This window comes from Engystomops pustulosus, chromosome 9 (genome assembly GCF_040894005.1).
Source record: "Engystomops pustulosus chromosome 9, aEngPut4.maternal, whole genome shotgun sequence".
Classification (NCBI taxonomy): Eukaryota; Metazoa; Chordata; class Amphibia; order Anura; family Leptodactylidae; genus Engystomops; species Engystomops pustulosus.
Genome location: NC_092419.1, coordinates 83,752,778 through 83,776,011, shown reverse-complemented (window position 1 = coordinate 83,776,011; position 23,234 = coordinate 83,752,778).

Here is a 23,234-nt window from a genome sequence, read left to right as displayed (position 1 = left end):
AAGGAGGACGGCTGCTTCTTCTGGCGGGGGGGTTGGGGGTTCTGCGGAGGTCGGCTGCTTCTTCGGGCGGAGGGAGCAGGGATGGCTGTTTCTTTGGGGGGGGGGGGAGCAGAGGACGGCTGCTTGTTCGGCGCGGGCGTGGGGTAGCGGAGGACGGCTGCTTCTTCGGGCGGCGAGGGGGATGAAGCGGAGCGCAGCTTCTTGTTCGGGCGGGGGGGTCGGAGCAGCGGAGGACGGCTGCTTGTTCGGACGGGGGAGTGCGAACGGGGTTGGAGCGGGTGGGGAGTCCGGAAAATGCAGCAGGATGGGCGGGCGGGGAGGCGGGTACCTGTGCCAGGGGGCAGACGGCTCGGCCATGCAGCTGAAGGGCGCACGGGGAGGTGGTAACTTGTGCCGGGGTCGGGCGAGCGGCTCAGGCAGGTGGCGGCTGAGGAGGAAGGGCCCAGGGGGCGCGATATGGTGGGGGCCCCCTAGGGGGGCAAGATGGTGGGGGCCGGGAGCCCCACCTGTAATCCGGCCCTGGTGGCGACATAGTGACCAAGTTCCATAACGTATCTGGTGAAACACCCAAAAAATGAGCCTGACACAGCTGACAACATGTGGAGGCAGCCATGGAGACGACTCCCATGATTAAGAGTGACAGTATGGGGCATCCATATTGCGCTGCTATGATTGAAACTTCAGGTCTCCAGCATGGCGGCGACTGATGCGCTGAGTTCCATTATGTATCTGGTGAAACACCTGAAAATTCTGCCTGACACAGCTCGTTTGATAAGGGGATGATGTGCTGTATATCCTCTCGCGCTCCAGCGCCTGAGGTATAGAGAGTTGAAAGTTGCTCATGGAGACATTGGTGGATGCTGTGGAGGATCGTGGAGGCGAAATGGACAGGAAACAGCAGGGGCAGTATGCATGGATGCCTCTGAGGCTGCCTAATCTTGGGATGGAGCTGGCGGTCCGCTGCCAGGCGAGCTTTCGCCTGTCCAAGCCCCTGTCTCTCGGCTTCTCCTTCAAAGCAGGCGGGGTCGTTTGAATATTTCATCTAGGAATAATGGAATAGCACAGCGGTTCTATTTTTAATAGTTTTTTCGGAAATGGTTCCATGATTAAGAGCGATTGTATATTGCGCTGCTATGATTGCAACTTCAGGTCTCCAGCATGGCGGCGACAGATGGGCCGAGTTTCATTATGTTACTGCTGAAACACCCGAAAATTCTGCCTGACACAGCTCGTTTGCTAAGGAGACGTTAGTTGGATCTTGGGATTGAGCTGGCGCTCTGCTGCCAGGCGAGCTTTCGCCAATCCAAGCTCCTGTCTCTAGGCTACTCCCCAAACATCACTTCTAAGAACCTTTTGTATAAGATCAAGTGTAGTAGCGTTCTTATAAGTTTGGGTTATGGCGGGTGAGGGGAATGTAAACAGATGCGCAAGAAGCGCTGAAATAATATCGGTAAATGATAAAAGTTTGCCAGTATATTTTGTGGATTACACAGCAGGGTGGCGACAAAGTTAACAAGTTTGATGTGGAATCCATGAAAACAACCCAAAATTCTGCCTCACACAGTTCGTTTGATAAGGAGACCATGTACGGAGGCAGCTATATGGACGACTTTTGGAGGCAGCTATGGCGATGACGTGTGGAGGTAGCAATGGAGACAACGTGTGCAGGCAGCTAAAAAGACGACATGTAGAGGCTGCTATGGAGACAATTTAATTTGGATAGTGCCTGTATGTTGCACTCCCAAAGATTGCTTAAAACAGAGGACCGGGTAGGTGGCCCTCCAGAAAAATTAAATACATAGAGTACGATAGCTAGAGCCAGTTGGCCCTGGCAAAAAATAGCCAGTTTCCTCTGCTTTAGTGTACAAAGAGGAGGAGAAGGAGGACAATGAGGAGGAGGAGTGCATACATTATTCAGGTTGAGCTTCTTTCACCTGGTGGAGAAAGAAAATATCAAAAACACACAAAGCCGGGCAAAGATGGATGCCCGTCAGACGTAACGGTTGCCCCACTGGAAGTGTCCCGGGGTTTTCAACTTCCACCAATATTTTATAATACTAACACAGCACGGGGTGAAAAAACTTATATAAAACCTAACTTTTAATGATTAAATCTATAAAAAATACATATAAGATTAAAATCTCTGGACCATCAAAATAAACACTCACCCATGTAGAAGACCTAATGTGTAACGGGCTTCATATACATATACAGGAATGTATTAGAACAGTCTTACCGGTCTCGGGGGAGTGTAAAGGTGCTGGAGCTCGGTCAGGAGTATAAGTCCACTGGATCCACCAGGTCAGGATAAAGTTGACTGCATTGCACCTAGTAATCCCTATGGTAATCTCTCCCTGACCCCCACAGAATTAGCTCCCGCCCTTACAAGGGCAGTCCCAGGGTGACCCTAGATACTGTTAACACCCTGGTATTCCCTAATAAAATCCCAACGCGTTTCTAGACCTGGGGCTACCAGGATCTGTCATCAGGGGATATATAAATTCATCCAAGATGGACCAATAGTGGGGATTGATAGATTCCCCGCATAGCCGAACGGCGTGCACATGGACAGTGGTCCTTGAGAGTGATGAGGTGCTGCCGCTAGTTAGGGGTGTGTCCCATAATAAACCATTTGGGGAAGAGGAGACGGCCAATCGCGTGGCCTTTCTACTCAACTGTGACACCTGGGGAGTCTGCAAAGGGTACATCCCTCCCCTAGTTACTCACCATGGCGTCCCTCATGGCATTTAGGCTGCTATCACCCTTCACTGCTTGAGACGCAAGCCACGGGTGGGTGCAGCCTCGTGGACCGCGTGCGAACCGGAAATGACCTAAAAGTCGTCACTTCCGGTTAGCAATCCGCTGTGGAACGCAAGCGGGCCACTTTGACACGCAAACTGGAAGTGACGCAATCGTCATCACGCAAACCGGAAGTGATGTAATTATCATCACCAAGGGTGGTAGGGCCCGCCCCTCATTGATTATAGACCAATCATAAAGAGATTGGAGGTTCCAGGTGCCGCCCACTAATATGGTTGGAGAAGAATTTAGGACCTTGAGCCCGACAACCAGATGCAATAATCTCAGTAAATCTGAACTAGTGGCGCTTCAAAAATTAGAAACAGACACCTCCCTGGTGATCAAGCCCTCTGATAAAGGGGGAAATGTGGTCGTCATGGACGTGGATGACTACAAAAAAATGTGCGAACACCTCCTTAAAGATGAGGGAGCATACGGAATATTGACAGCCAATCCCACAAAGAAATTCTATGGAGAACTTAAAACAATTCTTGATAAAGCATTTGGTGATGATTTAATTAATAAAAAAACAATTGAATTTCTTGCTACCAAAATCCCCTAGGTTGGCAACATTTTATTCATTACCAAAGATCCATAAGGGAACACAACCACTAAAAGGCAGTCCAATTGTGTCGGGGATAGGGAGCCTGATACAAAATGTGGGTTTATATTTGGACAGCATTCTGAGAGACTTTGTAACATCTTTGCCATCATACACACGGGACACTCTGGATTTATTAAAACGCCTCGAAGGAATTTACATTGAACCTAGCCATTATCTGGCAAGCATTGATGTCGAGGTGCTATATTCGTCGATCCCTCATGAGGCCGGTCTGAGGGCAGTGGCGCATTTTTTAAATTCCAGGGGTGTACAATACCGTGCCCACGACTCGCTCATCCTTGACCTCCTCGATTTCTCATTGAAGCACAATTATTTCCTCTTTGACAGGAGGTTCTACCACCAGCTCAGGGGCACGGCGATGGGGTGGCCTTGTGCCCCCACTTATGCCAACTTGCTCCTGGGCTGGTGGGAGGAGAACCTAGTGTTTCAGCAAACAGAGATGGATGTCACTGATGGGATTGAGCTGTGGGCGCGGTATATAGACGACATATTTATAATTTGGAGTCGACCGAAAGAAGAATTTGTTGATTTTGTGAACGCCTTGAATAACAATGATATTGGATTACGTTTTACCTATGAGATCCATAAAGACGAACTTCCATTCCTTGATGTCTTAATTAGCAGGGACACAGGAGGGGCCCTTGCCACAACTGTATTCAGGAAGCCAACGGCAACAAATGCCTTACTAAGATGGCAAAGTTGCCACCCCTTTCCTTTACGACGAGGCATCCCTAAGGGGCAGTATTTAAGACTGAGACATAATTGTTCAGATAACCATGAATTTAAAAGACAGGCTGCTGATCTTAGGAAAAGATTCCTGGAAAGAGGGTTTCCAGATAGGATTTTGCGCAGAGCATATCAGGAAGCAATAACACAAGATCGTCAGTCCCTACTCCAAACCACACAGAAGGATGTCCCTCAAGATGGGGACAAGGCAGGGGGACCCATTAGGACAGTGATGGCTAACCTATGACACGCGTGTCAGTGCTGACACACGTAGCCATTTTCACTGACACGCGGCTGCCTGAGAGTTAAGTTTCATCCTACATGATCAGGTGCAGTAGCCGGGAGGCTGATAGATTGCACTGAGCTTCCAGCACTCCCCCCTCCTCCTCCTCCCCCGGGCCGGCCCCTCCCCATGTGTGAGCTGTGCCTAGTGTCTCCAGTCAGCACAGGTATCAGCACAGGGGACAGCAGGAGAGGTGACCCGGCCATACACCCATGAGGCTCCTCTGCAGCTCCTGGTAGTTGTGGTGGGGGTAGGATGGCAACACAGTCAGAGGCCACATTGCTGCTGCCTTGTGTGATGTCCCAGCAGCTGCCACCTCTACACTGACCAGCCTCAGAGCAGGGATGAGGGAGGACAACCACACCCATCATACAGTGAGTAAGATCAGTGCACTGTATGATAGAAGACAGTCATCAGGGCTTGTGTGTCAGTTTTGTGACGTACAATCCCTGAAATAATCGCAACGCCTTGTAAATCGCCAGACATTGCGATTATTTTGCTCCTCACACCTTCTCCATGCCAAGAGGGCATGAAGGAAATGCGGATAGCGGCGCCTGCGCCCTCGCTATAACCTGTGAACTTTCAAGTTTGCAGGTTACTAAGCAATTTTACACCTGTCTGATTGTATGGCAGTACATGGTAGGATCAATCAGACAACCTACGGTTAAAGTACCCTAGAAGTTAAATAGTATACATATTTGTTATTTAAACTATAAATATCACAAAAATGTTTTTTTTGTCAAGGTGACACACCACCCGAGTTATGCTCGGTTTTTTTTGGCGAATTTTGACACACCAAGCTCAAAAGGTTGCCCATCACTGCATTAGGATGATAACGACGTTCAGTAAGGACTCTGCACAAGTAAGAGATATCATGAACAAATTCTGGTTCATCTTAAAAATGGACCCTGACAAAAAAGATGTTATTGGCCCTGCACCACTGATCACCTATAGAAGAGGTCGCTCCCTGAAAGACCGACTAGTGAGGAGCCACTTCTCAGATACCCCGAAGAAAACTTGGTTAGGATCGGAGCTAAAAGGAAGTTATAGATGTAGTGGGTGCGTGGCTTGTCCAGTGATAAAGGTCGGGAAATCATTTACGGCCAATGTTACTGGACAACGGTTTGAAATCAGAACAATGATCAATTGCAGATCTGCTGGAGTCATCTACCGAGCAGAGTGCAGTTGTGGTCTGGAATACATAGGGAAGACGAAACTCCAGTTACGCAAAAGAATCGGCGACCACTTAGGGGACATACGTCATAACAGGGATACCCCTCTGGCTCGTCATATGAATCTGTGCCATGGAGGGAGGATTGATGAAATCCACTTTATGGGTATTGACCAGGTGAAACCCAACCCGCGAGGGGGAGATTGGGATAGGGCTATACTCCAGAGGGAAACTAAATGGATCTATAGGTGTAACACAGTGACCCCGAATGGGTTAAATGAGAATTTGACTATTACAAGTTTTATTTGATAGCCAGATTATGGCGATTGCAACCTAAGGACAAGATACAGCTAATGAGGTGTTGACTCTGTATGGCTGAGATGTATTTTTACCTACCTTTTGAGTAAACCAATTCCCGCTGCTATATTAACCCAATTGTTTTGAATAGTAACATTATTCTAAATAGGGTTTGTGGTTATTATTTTTTTCTGATTTACCTTTCAATGTGGACTCGAACTAAGGGACACACTGATTTGGAAACTTATAACCTACCCCACTATTGTTTTAACATATACCCTATTGCTTAAGATTTCAGCAATGGTGGTAATGGCTTCATCTGAAATGGAGCTCTAGCTGCCGCAAGGATTATTAGTGGGCGGCACCTGGAACCTCCAATCTCTTTATGATTGGTCTATAATCAATGAGGGGCGGGCCCTACCACCCTTGGTGATGATAATTACATCACTTCCGGTTTGCGTGATGGCGATTGCGTCACTTCCGGTTTGCATGTCAAAGTGGCCCGCTTGCGTTCCACAGCGGATCGCTAACCGGAAGTGACGACTTTTAGGTCATTTCCGGTTCGCACGCGGTCCACGAGGCTGCACCCACCCGCGGCTTGCGTCTCAAGCAGTGAAGGGTGATAGCAGCCTAAATGCCATGAGGGACGCCATGGTGAGTAACTAGGGGAGGGATGTACCCTTTGCAGACTCCCCAGGTGTCACAGTTGACGGCGATTGGCCGTCTCCTCTTCCCCAAATGGTTTATTATGGGACACACTAGCGGCGGCACCTCATCACTCTCAAGGACCACTGTCCATGTGCACGCCGTTCGGCTATGCAGGGAATCTATCAATCCCAACTATTGGTCCATCTTGGATGAATTTATATATCCCCTGATGACAGATCCTGGTAGCCCCAGGTCTAGAAACGCGTTGGGATTTTATTAGGGAATACCAGGGTGTTAACAGTATCTAGGGTCACCCTGGGACTGCCCTTGTAAGGGCGGGAGCTAATTCTGTGGGGGTCAGGGAGAGATTACCATAGGGATTACTAGGTGCAGTCAACTTTATCCTGACCTGGTGGATCCAGTGGACTTATACTCCTGACCGAGCTCCAGCACCTTTACACTCCCCCGAGACCGGTAAGACTGTTCTAATACATTCCTGTATATGTATATGAAGCCCGTTACACATTAGGTCTTCTACATGGGTGAGTGTTTATTTTGATGGTCCAGAGATTTTAATCTTATATGTATTTTTTATAGATTTAATCATTAAAAGTTAGGTTTGGAGAAAGAAAATCCGGAGAAATCCAGGCTTTATTCATCTTGATAAGCGTCAGCGCTGTCAGTAGACAGGTGTGTACGCTTATCGGTGATGATGCCACCAGCTGCACTGAAAACCCGCTCGGACAACACGCTAGCGGCAGGGCAGGCAAGAACCTCCAAGGCGTACAGCGACAGTTCGTGCCACATGTCCAGCTTTGAAACCCAGTAATTGTAGGGAGCTGTGTGATCATTTAGGACGATGGTATGGTCAGCTACGTACTCCCTCACCATCTTTCTGTAAAGATCAGCCCTACTCTGCCGAGACTGGGGACAGGTGACAGTGTCTTGCTGGGGTGACATAAAACTGGCAAAGGCCTTGTAAAGCGTACCCCTGCCAGTGCTGGACAAGCTGCCTGCTCGCCTACTCTCCCTCGTTACTTGTCCCGCAGAAGTACGCCCTCTTCCGCTAGCGCTGTCAGAAGGGAAATACTGTTTCAGCTTGTGCACCAGGGCCTGCTGGTATTCATGCATTCTCACACTCCTTTCCTCTCCAGGGATGAGAGTGGAAAGATTTTGCTTGTACCGTGGGTCCAGGAGAGTGAATACCCAGTAATCGGTGCTGGAATAAATTCTTTGAACGCGAGAGTCCCAACGCGCAAGAATTCACTCCTCTCACTGGCCTGACTTTTCATTTCCTCCTCCTCCAACTCCCCTTCTTCTGCCCATACACTCTGAACAGTGAAGGACTGAGCAATGTTCCCCTCTTCTGTCTCGCCAACATTCTCCTCCTCTTCCTCCTCATCCTCCTCCACCTCCTCCGATAGGCGCTGAGAAACAGATCTGAGGGTGCTTTGGCAACAAGGGGATCTTCTTCCCCTGTCTCTTGTGAAGAGCGCAAAGCTTCAGAATTCATGCCGACCAGAGAGTTTTTCAACAGGCCAAGCAGCGGGATGGTGAGGCTGGTGATGGCGGCATCGACACTGACCATCTGTGTTGACTCCTCAAAGTTACTCAGCACAGACAGACAGACAGATATCAGACATCCACGTCCACTCCTCATTGTAGACTTGAGAAAGCTGACAGACCTGACTACCAGTTCCGGTGGAAGTTAACATCTGGCAGTCTACAATCGCTCTGCGCTGCTGGCTAACTCTGGATAACATGGTTAATGTTGAATTCCACCTCGTAGGCACGTCGCACAACAGTCGGTGAGCGGGCAGTTGGAGGCAACGCTGCGCTGCCCTGAGAGTGGCAGCATCTGTGCTGGACTTCCTGAAATGCGCACAGATGCGGCGCACCTTCGTGAGCAAATCAGGAGGCATAGTAGGGCTGAGTGACCTGGACGAGGTAGGCCCCGCAATCCTCGGCGTTGGCAGTATATGACTAGCCCCAGTGTCAGATTCGGTCCCAGCCTCCACGCCATGAGGTTGCGAAAGGCCTTGGTCTCTACCAGCCTATAGGGCAGCATCTCCAGGCTAAGTAATTTAGAGATGTGGACGTTGAGGGCTTGGGCGTGTGGGTGGGTTGCACTGTACTTCCTCTTGCGCTCTAGTGTCTGGGGTATGGAGAGCTGAACGCTCCACATGGAGACATTGGTGGATGCTGTGGAGGATCGTGGTGGAACCCCTGCTGATCCTGGTGTGGCACAGGTTGCACACCACAGTCCTTCGGTCATCCGGTGTTTCTTTAAAGAACCTCCAGACTTCCGAAAATTTAGCCCTCGCCACGGGAGCTTCACTACGTGAAACATTTGGCGCTGATGCACCAGCTCTGGCCCTGCCTCTCCGTCTGGCCCCACCACTGCCTCTTCCAACCTGTTCTCGTCGAGGACTCGCCTCCGTCTCAGAAGCACAGTGTTCACCCGGCATATCAACCCAGCTTGGATCTGTCACCTGATCATCCTCCGATCCCTCAGTCTGCTCCCCCCTCGGACTTCCTGCCCTGACAACAACTTCACCACTGTCTGACAACCGTGTCTCAGACAGTTCTGGCCTTAACAGTGCTCTACCACGAGTCCCAGTAACTTGAGACATGAACCTAGGGAGTGTAGCTCTGCGGCGTTACCCTGCTCACTCATCAGCAGGTGGTGTCTCACCCCGCCCAGGATCACGGCCTCTGACCCCTGCAGTAGTTGGACGCCCACGCCCTCGTCCTCTACCCCTAGCCCTCGGGTTCAACATTTTCAAAATTAAAGTGTAAACTGTAAATTTTTTTGTGTTTTTTTGTGTTTTTGTTTTTTTAACAAAACAATGCTATCCTATTGCTATGGTTAGTTTCTAACCTACACTGACAGCACACAACAGGATTTTGTGCTGTGCCTGATGACTTTTAGTTTTGAAAAAAAAAAAAAAAGAAAAGAAAAAGCAGACTGTGCCTAATTCAATCAAACCCCTAATAAATTGTCACACTTAGGGGTTTGAGATGGATATGTGTGTCACTAAGATCTAAACAGAACGTTCGCAAGGCTCCCTGCAAATTCGTCACAATATGGTACTAGCTGCACTACTAGTGCCAGCAAGGCCAGCCACAAGCAAATCAACAAAAAATAAAATATATAACAATATTGTAGCGCTAAGAAGGCCTGTTGGGTTCTCGTATGGCTAGTTTCTAGCCTACACTGACAGCACACAACTGGATTTTGTGCTGTGCCTGATGACTTTTAGTTTTGAAAAAAAAAATAGCCAGACTGTGCCTAATTCAATCAAACCACTAATAAATTGTCCCACTTCGGTGTTTGAGAAGGATATGTGTGTCACTAAGAGCTAAACAGAACGTTTACAAGTCTCCCTGCAATTCGTCCCAATATGGTACTAGCTAGTGCCAGCAAGCCCAGCCACAAGGAAATAAAAAAAATATATATATATATAGCGCTATTGTAGTCCTAACAAGGGCTGTTGGGTTCTTGTAGAATCATTCCTGCCTAACACTAATCTAATAGAACACCCTATTGCTATCCCTGCAGCAGCAGAAGCTCTCTCCCTAACGGCATCCAGACAGAGAATGATGCGAGCAGCGCGGGCAGGGACTAGTCTATTCCAGGGTCACCTGATCAGGCCAGCCAACCACTGCTATCGACAGGTAAGTGTACCACATCATGCTGGGTGGAGTGCAGAGTCTCCTGGCTTGTGATTGGCTCTGTTTCTGGCCACCAAAAATCAAAACGGCGGGAGATGCCATTTTCTCTAGCTGGCGAAATAGTCGTCCGAGCAACGAGCTGTTTCGAGTACGCTAATGCTCATGTGTTTGCTCATCTCTAGTCACCACCTGTATGTGGATAACTTTTATACCAGTGTTCCACTATTCCAATCCCTCAGTTCTAGAGGTACTTTAGAGTGCGCCACTGTAAGCAAAAACCTGTAAGCAGAGAGGCCTTTCTGGATTCTTTGTTAGGCAGCCACTTAGAAATGAGACATCAAGGCACTGTTTTGTGCCAATAGTGTTCTCCAAATGCATCCTGATACATGTAAAGGAAATCTGTCAAATTTGGCTTCTAAAAGGCAAACATCCCTCCTTCCCTCTACTGTGTACCCATGCAGCATTTTATATGTACTTGTGGGGCAATTTTATGCTTTAGAGAAATAGTAGAATTTATACATTTTTGGGGGTAGTTACATCTTTATCCCTTGTGGCTTTAAAAAATTAGGGGTAAAAGTGACTTTTTGGGGAAAGCTTTGACATTTTTACTTTTTGGGGGCTAATTAGATCATACACCTATAGAGGCAGATATACATATTACAGCCTGCTAAATTCTCCAAGGGGTCTACTTTTGGAAATGGTTTCGGTATGACCAGGACTCTACAAATGCAATCCGACAAATGTAAAAGATTCCTGTCAAATTTGTCTTCAATCTTTCTCACTATGAGAATGGCAGGATATGGCAGAAAATACAGAAAAGTATCCATTAACATGACTTTGATGGAGGCTAATTATAAGGTTCTTATTAGAGATGAGCGAGCAATAAAATGCTCGGGTACTCGTTATTCGAGACGAACTTTTCCCGATGCTCGAGTGCTCGTCTCGAATAACGAGCCCCATTGAAGTCAATGGGAGACTCGAGCATTTTTCAAGGGGACCAAGGCTCTGCACAGGGAAGCTTGGCCAAACACCTGGAAACCTCAGAAAAGGATGGAAACACCACGGAAATGGACGGGAAACAGCAGGGGCAGCATGCATGGATGCCTCTGAGGCTGCTTAAACGCACCATTATGCCAAAATTATGGGCAACAGCATGGCCATGACAGAGTGACAGAATGAAGCTAGATAGCATCTAAAACATCCAATAATTGACCCTGACACTATAGGGGACGGCATGCAGAGGCAGCGGCAGCAGCGGCAGGCTAGAGAGTGTATTGGCAACATACCCCAAATGGACTCAGGCTTAAAACCAATGGGTGGCAGAGAGGAACCAAAGGAGGTGAGCAAGAAGCGCTCAAATAATATCGGTAAATGATAAAAGTTTGCCAGTATATTTTGTGGATTACACAGCAGGGTGGCGACAAAGTTAACAAGTTTGATGTGGAAGCCATGAAAACAACCCAAAATTCTGCCTGACACAGCTCGTTTGATAAGGGGACCATGTATGGAGGCAGTGAACTAGTAGTAGATTAAAGGTGCTGCAGTTAAAACTATGTTAGTTGGATCTTGGGATGGAGCTGGCGCTCCGCTGCCAGGCATGCTTTCGCTAATCCAAGCCCCTGTCTCTAGGCTACTCCCCAAACAGCACTTCTAAGAACCTTTTGTATAAGATCAAGTGTAGTAGCGTTCTTATAAGTTTAGGATATGGCGGTTGAGGGGAATGTAAACAGATGCGCAAGAAGCGCTGAAATAATATTGGTAAATGATAAAAGTTTGCCAGTATATTTTGTGGATTACACAGCAGAGTGGCGACAAAGTTAACAAGTTTGTTGTGGAAGCCATGAAAACAACCCAAAATTCTGCCTGACACAGCTCGTTTGATAAGGGGACCATGTATGCCTACAGTTCATGCCAGTCGCTGCACTGGCTGCCAGTCTCCTTTCGAATACAGTTTAAAATAATAACCCTCATCCATAAAGCTCTGTATAATGCTGCACCCCCCTACCTCTTCTCTCTTATCTCAGTCTATCGCCCAACCCGTGCTCTTAGATCCGCCAGTGATCTTAGATTAACCTCTACCCTAGTGCGGACCTCCCACTCGCGTCTCCAAGACTTCTTTAGAGCTGCACCAATTCAATGGAATGCTCTGCCCCGGACTATCAGACTAATACCTAACCTCCAAAGTTTCAAACGTGCTCTTAAAACCCATTTCTTTAGGCAAGCCTATAACACTCATTAACTGCATGAAGTTTTAACTCTTCTACTAACCCGTCCTGTGTCGTCCTCCCATCTGTTATCCAGCAACCAACAGGCACCAGACTTCTCTGCAGTCCCATTCACCCTGGACCTGGTATATAAGATGACGGCTGAGTGGTTCAAGCGACAGCAATTCCATTTATTATATTTTGTTCTATTCCCTAAGAAGAATGGCTTGACCATTAAATATTCTTTTACCTCGTGTTACCCCATCATCTTCATAAACCGTAAGCTCTGGCGAGCAGGGACCTCACTCCTGTTGTTCCATACAAATGTTGTGCTCTGTTACATTACATTTGTATTTGTTTCCTATGATTTGTAAAGCGCTACGGAATATGATGGCGCTATATAAATAAAGATTATTATTATTATTATTATTATTATTATTATGGAGGCAGTGAACTAGTAGTAGATTAAAGGTGCTGCAGTTAAAACTATGTTAGTTGGATCTTGGGATGGAGCTGGCGCTCCGCTTCCAGGCGAGCTTTCGCCAATCCAAGCCCCTGTCTCTAGGCTACTCCCCAAACAGCACTTCTAAGAACCTTTTGTATAAGATCAAGTGTAGTAGCGTTCTTATAAGTTTGGGATATGGCGGGTGAGGGGAATGTAAAAAGATGCGCAAGAAGCGCTGAAATAATATCGGTAAATGATAAAAGTTTGCCAGTATATTTTGTGGATTACACAGCAGGGTGGCGACAAAGTTAACAAGTTTGATGTGGAATGCCCTGTAATAGCTCTTGGGCGGTGTGCCTTTTATCGCCTAGGCTCAGCAGTTTGAGCACCGCCTACTGTCGCTTAGCGACGGCACTGCTGCTGTGCCTAGAGCTAGCGACTGATGGCGCCATGCCCACGGATGGTAGTTTGGAGGAGGAGGTGGAGGAGGGGTGGGAGGAGGAGGAGGCATAGTAGGCCTGAAAGACCTGGACCGAGGTAGGCCCCGCAATCCTCGGCGTCGGCAGTATATGACCAGCCGCAGGGTCAGACTCGGTCCCAGCCTCCACCAAGTTAACCCAATGTGCCGTCAGCGATATATAGTGGCCCTGCCCTGCAGCACTTGTCCACGTGTCCGTGGTCAGGTGGACCTTGTCAGAAACGGCGTTGGTCAGGGCACGGATGATGTTGTCTGACACGTGCTGGTGCAGGGCTATATATAACGCTATTGTAGGCCTAAGTAAGCCGTTTGGATTCTCCTATGGCTATTTTCTAGCCAAGTATGAAAGCACACTGCTATGCCAGATGAGATGACGCCGAGTTATTAAAAAAAGAAACGTAAAATAAAAAGAAACTGGCAGACTGTGCCTAATTGAAATCAAACCCCTAATAAATTGTCCCACTTCGGTCTTTGCGATGGATATGTGCGTCACTAAGCGCTAAACACAACGGTCGCAAGTCTCACTACAAATTCCTCACAATATGGTAGTAAATGCACTACAGCAAGGACAGCCACCAGCAGATCAACCAGAAATAAAATATATAACGCTATTGTAGGCCTAAGTAAGCCGTTTGGATTCTCCTATGGCTATTTTCTAGCCAAGTATGAAAGCACACTGCTATGCCAGATGAGATGACGCTGAGTTATTAAAAAAATAAACGTAAAATAAAAAGAAACTGGCAGACTGTGCCTAATTGAAATCAAACCCCTAATAAATTGTCCCACTTTGGTCTTTGCGATGGATATGTGCGTCACTAAGCGCTAAACACAACGGTCGCAAGTCTCACTACAAATTCCTCACAATATGGTAGTAGATGCACTACAGCAAGGACAGCCACCAGCAGATCAACCAGAAATAAAATATATAACGCTATTGTAGGCCTAAGTAAGCCGTTTGGATTCTCCTATGGCTATTTTCTAGCCAAGTATGAAAGCACACTGCTATGCCAGATGAGATGACGCTGAGTTATTAAAAAAATAAACGTAAAATAAAAAGAAACTGGCAGACTGTGCCTAATTGAAATCAAACCCCTAATAAATTGTCCCACTTTGGTCTTTGCGATGGATATGTGCGTCACTAAGCGCTAAACACAACGGTCGCAAGTCTCACTACAAATTCCTCACAATATGGTAGTAGATGCACTACAGCAAGGACAGCCACCAGCAGATCAACCAGAAATAAAATATATAACGCTATTGTAGGCCTAAGTAAGCCGTTTGGATTCTCCTATGGCTATTTTCTAGCCAAGTATGAAAGCACACTGCTATGCCAGATGAGATGACGCTGAGTTATTAAAAAAATAAACGTAAAATAAAAAGAAACTGGCAGACTGTGCCTAATTGAAATCAAACCCCTAATAAATTGTCCCACTTCGGTCTTTGCGATGGATATGTGCGTCACTAAGCGCTAAACACAACGGTCGCAAGTCTCACTACAAATTCCTCACAATATGGTAGTAGATGCCCTACAGCAAGGACAGCCACCAGCAGATCAACCAGAAATAAAATATATAACGCTATTATAGGCCTAAGTAAACCGTTTGGATTCTCCTATGGCTATTTTCTAGCCAAGTATGAAAGCACACTGCTATGCCAGATGAGATGACGCTGAGTTATTAAAAAAATAAACGTAAAATAAAAAGAAACTGGCAGACTGTGCCTAATTGAAATCAAACCCCTAATAAATTGTCCCACTTCGGTCTTTGCGATGAATATGTGCGTCACTAAGCGCTAAACACAACGGTCGCAAGTCTCACTACAAATTCCTCAAAATATGGTAGTAGATGCACTACAGCAAGGACAGCCACCAGCAGATCAACCAGAAATAAAATATATAACGCTATTGTAGGCCTAAGTAAGCCGTTTGGATTCTCCTATGGCTATTTTCTAGCCAAGTATGAAAGCACACTGCTATGCCAGATGAGATGACGCTGAGTTATGAAAAAATAAACGTAAAATAAAAAGAAACTGGCAGACTGTGCCTAATTGAAATCAAACCCCTAATAAATTGTCCCACTTTGGTGTTTGAGGTGGATATGTGTGTCACTAAGAGCTAAACACAACGGTAGCAAGTCCCCCTGCAAATTCCTCACAATATGGTACTAGCTGCAAATAAAAAAAAAAATGTATAACGTTATTGTAGCCCTAAGAAGGGCTGTTGGGTTCTTGTAGAATCACTCCTGCCTAACACTATTCTAATAGAACAGCCTAACGCTTTCCCTGACCAGCAGCAGCTCTCTCCCTAGCGGCATGCAGACACAGAATGATCCGAGCAGCGCAGGCAGGGGCTAGTCTATTCCAGGGTCACCTGATCTGGCCAGCCAACCACTGCTATCGACGTGTAAGGGTACCACGTCATGCTGGGTGGAGTGCAGAGTCTCCTGGCTTGTGATTGGCTCTGTTTCTGGCCGCCAAAAAGCAAAACGGCGGGAGATGCCATTTTCTCGAAGTATTCGTCCGAGCAACGAGCAGTTTCGAGTACGCTAATGCTCGAACGAGCATCAAGCTCGGACGAGTATGTTCGCTCATCTCTAGTTCTTATGCTTGGTACATGGTCCCTGCACGTATAGCACAGGCAGTTCCTACATATTCCCCACTACGCTTCAGAGGTTGTGGGTGTTGGGGCACCAATCCTCATATTTGGTGGGACTGCCCTATGATTCGCAGATTCTGGAGACGAGTTTATCATATGCTCTATTTGATCACCATGATAAACCTGCCCCTATCACCAAATAAAGCTTTGTTGAATATTCAATGAGGGAGGCCATAGTGATCGAGCAGACAGCAAGTACACTGGTCCTCAATGTGCTCAGCTGTGACCAGTGTCCAGGCTTGAGGAAATCTCATATTGTAACTGTAGTGGCGCTAGCCATCTTCTTTGGTGTAGTCTGTTGGGGAAGCAGCATCTCAGCTAGAGAGAGGAGCAGACTGGACAAACTGATTAGGAAAGACAGTTCTGTCCTGGGGGGTCCTCTTGACACAGTGCAGGTGGTAGCTGAGAGGAGGACACTGTGTAAGTTGAAGTCTATTCTGGAGAATAGCTCCCATCCCTTGCATGAGACTGTGGTGGCATTGGGGAGCACATTCAGTGACCGACTGCTTCACCCCAAATGTGAAAGGGAGCAATATGGTAAGTCATTCCTCCCCGCTGCCATCAGGCTGTTCAACAAACAAGGCCCAAACAGAAGTAACCTGCGCCCCCCCACCTAACCAGTCCCTGCAAGTCCCATCCACAGACTAAACATCAAACTGCCGATCATTGCTTGTCTCTTTTTTGTCTTTTTATCCCCCTTTTATTTTTTGTTCATTTATCCCTAATATTATTGTTGTCATAGTTTGTACTTCACTCTCTGTACCCTCTCTGCTGCTGAAACGCTGTGAATTTCCCCACTGTGGGACTAATAAAGGATTATCTTATCTAATATGCAGACGTTCTTTATTGGCCAAAGTTCTTATAGCAAAACATTGGAAGAACACACGGCCGCCAACATTACAGCAGTGGGAGACACTCTGTAGAAAAGTCGAAAAGTATGAGAAAGTATATTACATGCGCAATGGTACCTTGAACGAATGGGAAAAGATTATGGAATTTTTTTTTTCTTCTCCTCCTACCCATACGGGGTGGTGGGTGTCAAAAGGGGCGGGGGGCGGGACTACAGGGGAAAATAAATAAATAAATGAGTAAAGAGTAAGTTTGGATATAATAATATTGAACATTGCATCACAACAGATTTGATTTTGTAGAATGCAACTGGAAGTAATGCAAGATTCAACATTGTTTATTATGTACATATTCCAAAACAGCTAATATATTTTTGTATATTGTATATTGCAGATCATGTATTATTAATATACTTTGCCAAAACGTAATGTACTGTATGATGCAGAGTTATAACACAGTTGTGATATAATGCATTATGAAAAATAAATTTATTATTAAAAAAAAAAAAGCTTTGTTGAATAAAAAGATTCCTGATATTTCTGTTCGTTTAAGGACATTTGTGCCCTTTTTCTTTCTTGCAGCCAAGATAGCCATTGCCACTTCCTGGCAGAAATCTGCCGTACCACTAGACCTTATAGTTTCATAGTTTCATAGTTTATACGGTTGAAAAAAGACACTTGTCCATCAAGTTCAACCAAGGAAGGGTAGGGATTGGATGAGGAAGGGATTTAGGGGAAACAATCCTATATAACATAACAATCAATGTAATTTAGGTGTAAAAAGCCATCTAGACCCTTCTTGAAGCTCTCTGCTGTCCCTGCTGTGACCAGCGCCTGAGGCAGGCTGTTCCACAGATTGACAGTTCTCATAGTAAAAAAGCCCTGTCGCCTCTGGTGATTAAACCTTGTTTTCTCCAGACGGAGACAGTGCCCCCTCGTCTTTTGATTTGATTTAATCTGGAACAACTTACCACCATATTTTTTGTATGGACCATTCATATATTTATATACATTTATCATGTCCCCTCGTAGTCGTCTCTTTTCCAGACTAAATAAATCTAGTTGTTTTAATCTTTCCTCATAAATAAGACCCTCCATACCCCTTATCAGTTTTGTGGCTCTACGTTGAACCCTCTCCAGCTCCAGGGCTCCCTTTTTATGGACCGGTGCCCAGAACTGGACAGCATATTCCAGGTGTGGCCGAACCAGTGCCTTGTATAGTGGTAATATTACATCCCTATCACGAGAGTCCATTCCACTTTTGATACATGACATGATCCTACTAGCTTTAGAGGCAGCTGATTGACATTGCATGCTGTTATTCAATTTATGATCTACTAGTACCCCCAGGTCCTTCTCAACAAGGGACTCTCCCAGATTTACTCCCCCAAGGACATATTTTGCCTTTGGATTATTGGCCCCCAGGTGCATAACATTACATTTATCCACATTAAACCTCATTTGCCAAGTGGATGACCAAACATTCAGTTTGTCCAAGTCACCCTGCAGCCTATGAACATCCTCCATAGACTGTATTACACTACACAGTTTGGTGTCATCTGCAAAAATAGACACAGTGCTATTAATTCCTACCTCTATATCATTAATAAATATATTAAATAGTAGTGGGCCAAGCACAGAACCCTGAGGTACACCACTCATAACTGGTGACCATTCCGAGTAGGAATCATTGACCACAACTCTCTGGATACGATCCTTCAGCCAGTTTTCAATCCAATTGCAAATTATTTCTGCCAAACCAATAGCCCTAATTTTACCCATCAGGCGTCTATGAGGGACAGTGTCAAATGCCTTTGCAAAGTCCAAGAACACAATATCCACAGCTGCTCCTCCATCCAGGCATCTGCTCACCTCTTCATAGAAGCAGATAAGGTTAGTTTGACAACTTCTATTCTTAGTAAACCCATGCTGGCTGTCACTTATTATACTATTTGATGTCACATACTCCAGTATATAGTCTTTTACTAACCCTTCCAACACTTTCCCCACAATGGAAGTTAAGCTTACAGGCCTGTAATTGCCTGGCGAAGTTCTAGAGCCCTTTTTATATATTGGCACCACATTTGCCTTGCGCCAGTCACTTGGCACCACACCAGACATTACGGAATCCCTGAAGATTTTAGACAGTGGTACAGCAATAACAGAACTGAGTTCTTTAAGAACTCTGGGGTGTAACCCATCTGGTCCAGGAGCTTTGTACACATTGATTTTATTGAGCTTAGATTGGATAATGTCTACATTCAGCCAGTCTAGTATATTACAGGGTGCATGACCCGCACTGGAACCACCCAAGTCAGAGGTTCTCTCTTCTATTGTATAAACGGAGCTAAAGAAACCTATTAAGTATCTCCGCCTTCTCTTGGTCTCCAGTCACCGATGCCTTATTTTCAGAATAAAGGGGTCCAACCTGTTGTGACCCATTTTTTTTTGCATTGATATACCTAAAAAATTTCTTGGGATTTGTTTTGCTATCTGTAGCCACCTGTCTTTCATTTTGTATTTTGGCTGATTTGATTTCCTTTTTACAGATTTTGGTAAGTTTTTTGTAAGTATTGAAAGCCTCAGGTGACCCGTCAGATTTATATTTTTTAAATGCCTTTTTTTTCTCATTAATTGCCCTTTTAACTGTAGCTGTAAGCCACGAGGGGTGTAATCTAGCCCGTCTATACTTGTTACCTATTGGAATAAATTTAGAAGTATAAAAACCCAGGATAGATTTGAATTTCTCCCATTTAACATTAGTATCACCATGTGACAGTATCTGATCCCAGTCTATATCCTGTATTGCAGCCCTGAATTTTTGGAAATTAGCCATCTTAAAATTCAAAGTTTTCGATTTTCCCACCTGTTTCTGCTTTTTAAAGTTTAAGAGGAAAATAATTATATTATGATCGCTGTTCCCAAGGGGTTCCTGGACACTGACATTTTGGACAATCTCCGCATTGTTAGAAATCACAAGGTCCAACAATGCGTCACCTCTTGTGGGATCCTCTACAAGCTGCACCATAAAATTATCCTGAAGAATATTCATAAAATGTCTCCCCTTCACAGATGAAGATGAGCCCTGACCCCAATTTATATTTGGAAAGTTAAAGTCTCCCATTATCACTACGGTCCCCTCCTGTGCAGCCCGCTCCATCTGTTTATATAGGTGACCCTCTATTTCCTCAGAGATGTTAGGGGGTCTATAAATTACACCAAAAATAATTTTCTCAAAGCTCTCTTGGCTTTGAATTTCAACCCACAAAGTTTCAGCCTCCTCACACTCTTCTGAGACCACTGACTCATTCACAATCGCTTTTAAGTCTCTTCTGACATACAGACATACACCACCTCCCCTCCTATTTTCCCTGTCTTTCCGAAAGAGTGTAAAACCTTGAATATTAACACCCCAATCATGCGATGCATCAAGCCATGTCTCTGCTACACCAACAACATCTAACTGTTCCTCTAATATCAGAGCCTCAAGCTTGCCCATTTTGCCTGTGATACTTCTGGCATTTGTGAACATACAATTTAATTTTCCACTGTTATTTATCTGATTTAAAGTAATTTTACTGGCACATATATCCTCACCACTGTTCTGCAACTTGTGGATCTCCTTATCCACTGCTTTAGGCCCCCATACACCGCCCACCTCACCACCCACCAACATAACCTGCCCCCTCTCTGACCTGTCTACCCCTTCAGTCTCTTCCTTTTCCTCCTCCCCCGATCCTAGTTTAAATACTCCACCACCCCTGCTAGGATCTTCTCCCCCAGCACAGCAGCCCCCTTCCACTTAGGTGCAAGTTATCTGCGGAAAACAGGTTGCACCCCAGTGAAAAGTCAGCCCAATGCTCTAGGAACCCAAATCCCTCTGCTCTACACCAGGATCTGAACCATGCATTTAACTCCCTGAGCTCCCGCTGTCTGCTCTGTGTAGCGCATGGCACAGGTAGAATTCCGGAGAATACTACCTTGGAGGTCCTTTCCTTAAGCTTTGAACCTAATTCTTTAAAATTATTCTTCAGGCTCCTCCACCTACCATCTATTCTGTCATTGGTACCAACATGGACCACAACAGCTGGGTCATCCCCAGCCCCTCCCAGTAATTTATCCACCCTTTCCACCACATGCCGAACCCTGGCACCAGGGAGACAGCAAACCATTCGGTTGAGGCGGTCTTGGCGACAAATTATTCTATCCGTCTTCCTTATTATAGAGTCCCCTACAACCACTAGCTGCCTTGGCTTACATGCACTCCCATCCACCCTACTACTAGCTGGTCTGCTCCCCCGGCTGTGAGGGAGAGCAGGATCCGCTAGGGCTGCCATTTCTGACACTGACGCCCTTACATCATTGCACAATTTTGCAATTTTGCTTGGATGTTCAGAGTCAGAGTTGGCCTTCCTTTTTTTTGACCCCTTCCTACCCCCTCTATTTACAGTTACCCAGCTACCCACCTGGTCCTGCTGGCTTTCCTCTCCACCCTCCACTTCTACCCCGCTTATTGCTTGCTCAGTGAGCAGCATACTCCTCTCAAGATTGTCAATTGCTCGCAGCCGTGCAATATCTTCCTCCAGATCTCTAACACGAGCTTCTAGTAGAAAAATATGGGCACATCTGTCACAGCGGTATTCACCCTCGAACTCTTGCTCCAGCAGTGTATACATGCGGCAGAGTGTGCACTGGAGCATACCACCAATCTTGCTAGCCATATCCTAGTAACAAAACAGTGATAAGTATATAAATCAAGAGATATGTAGGTTACTTACAGTTCTGTGGACTTCTCTTTTTCAAACTCTGCTTTTTTCAACTCCACTTAAGTTCACTAGCCACTTGAAATCACAAGCCAAAACTGAGCAAGCTCAAAAAGTGAGTTGCTAGACCTTAATTTATCAGGTGTGTACACTAATCCCTCCTCCCAATTAGCAGACCAGGCAAAGAAAGGAAAAAAAAAAATCTATTTAAATTGTGACACTAAGAAAAGTGCCTTGCTATTACCTATATACTCAGTCCACAATCACCCAAACAACAGATTCACTCTTAACACACACAAAACTCCGCTTTTTTCAACTCCACTTAAGTTCACTAGCCACTTAAAATCACAAGCCAAAACTGAGCGAGCTCAAAAGTGAGTTACTAGACCTTAATTTATCAGGTGTGTACACTAATCCCTCCTCCCAATTAGCAGACCAGGCAAAGAAAGGAAAAAAAAAAATCTATTTAAATTGTGACACTAAGAAAAGTGCCTTGCTATTACCTATATACTCAGTCCACAATCACCCAAACAACAGATTCACTCTTAACACACACAAAACTCCGCTTTTTTCAACTCCACTTAAGTTCACTAGCCACTTGAAATCACAAGCCAAAACTAAGCGAGCTCAAAAGTGAGTTGCTAGACCTTAATTTATCAGGTGTGAGCACTAATCCCTCCTCCCAATTAGCAGACCAGGCAAAGAAAGGAAAAAAAAAAATCTATTTAAATTGTGACACTAAGAAAAGTGCCTTGCTATTACCTATATACTCAGTCCACAATCACCCAAACAACAGATTCACTCTTAACACACACAAAACTCCGCTTTTTTCAACTCCACTTAAGTTCACTAGCCACTTGAAATCAGAAGCCAAAACTGGGCAAGCTCAAAAGTGAGTTGCTAGACCTTAATTTATCAGGTGTGAACACTAATCCCTCCTCCCAATTAGCAGACCAGGCAAAGAAAGGAAAAAAAAAATCTATTTAAATTGTGACACTAAGAAAAGTGCCTTGCTATTACCTATATACTCAGTCCACAATCACCCAAACAACAGATTCACTCTTAACACACACAAAACTCCGCTTTTTTCAACTCCACTTAAGTTCACTAGCCACTTGAAATCACAAGCCAAAACTGAGCAAGATCAAAAGTGAGTTGCAAGACCTTAATTTATCAGGTGTGAACACTAATCCCTCCTCCCAATTAGCAGACCAGGCAAAGAAAGGAAAAAAAAAATCTATTTAAAGAAAAGTGCCTTGCTATTACCTATATACTCAGTCCACAATCACCCAAACAACAGATTCACTCTTAACACACACAAAACTCTGCTTTTTTCAACTCCACTTAAGTTCACTAGCCACTTGAAATCACAAGCCAAAACTGAGCGAGCTCAAAAGTGAGTTGCTAGACCTTAATTTATCAGTTGTGTACACTAATCCCTCCTCCCAATTAGCAGACCAGGCAAAGAAAGGAAAAAAAAAAATCTATTTAAATTGTGACACTAAGAAAAGTGCCTTGCTATTACCTATATACTCAGTCCACAATCACCCAAACAACAGATTCACTCTTAACACACACAAAACTCCGCTTTTTTCAACTCCACTTAAGTTCACTAGCCACTT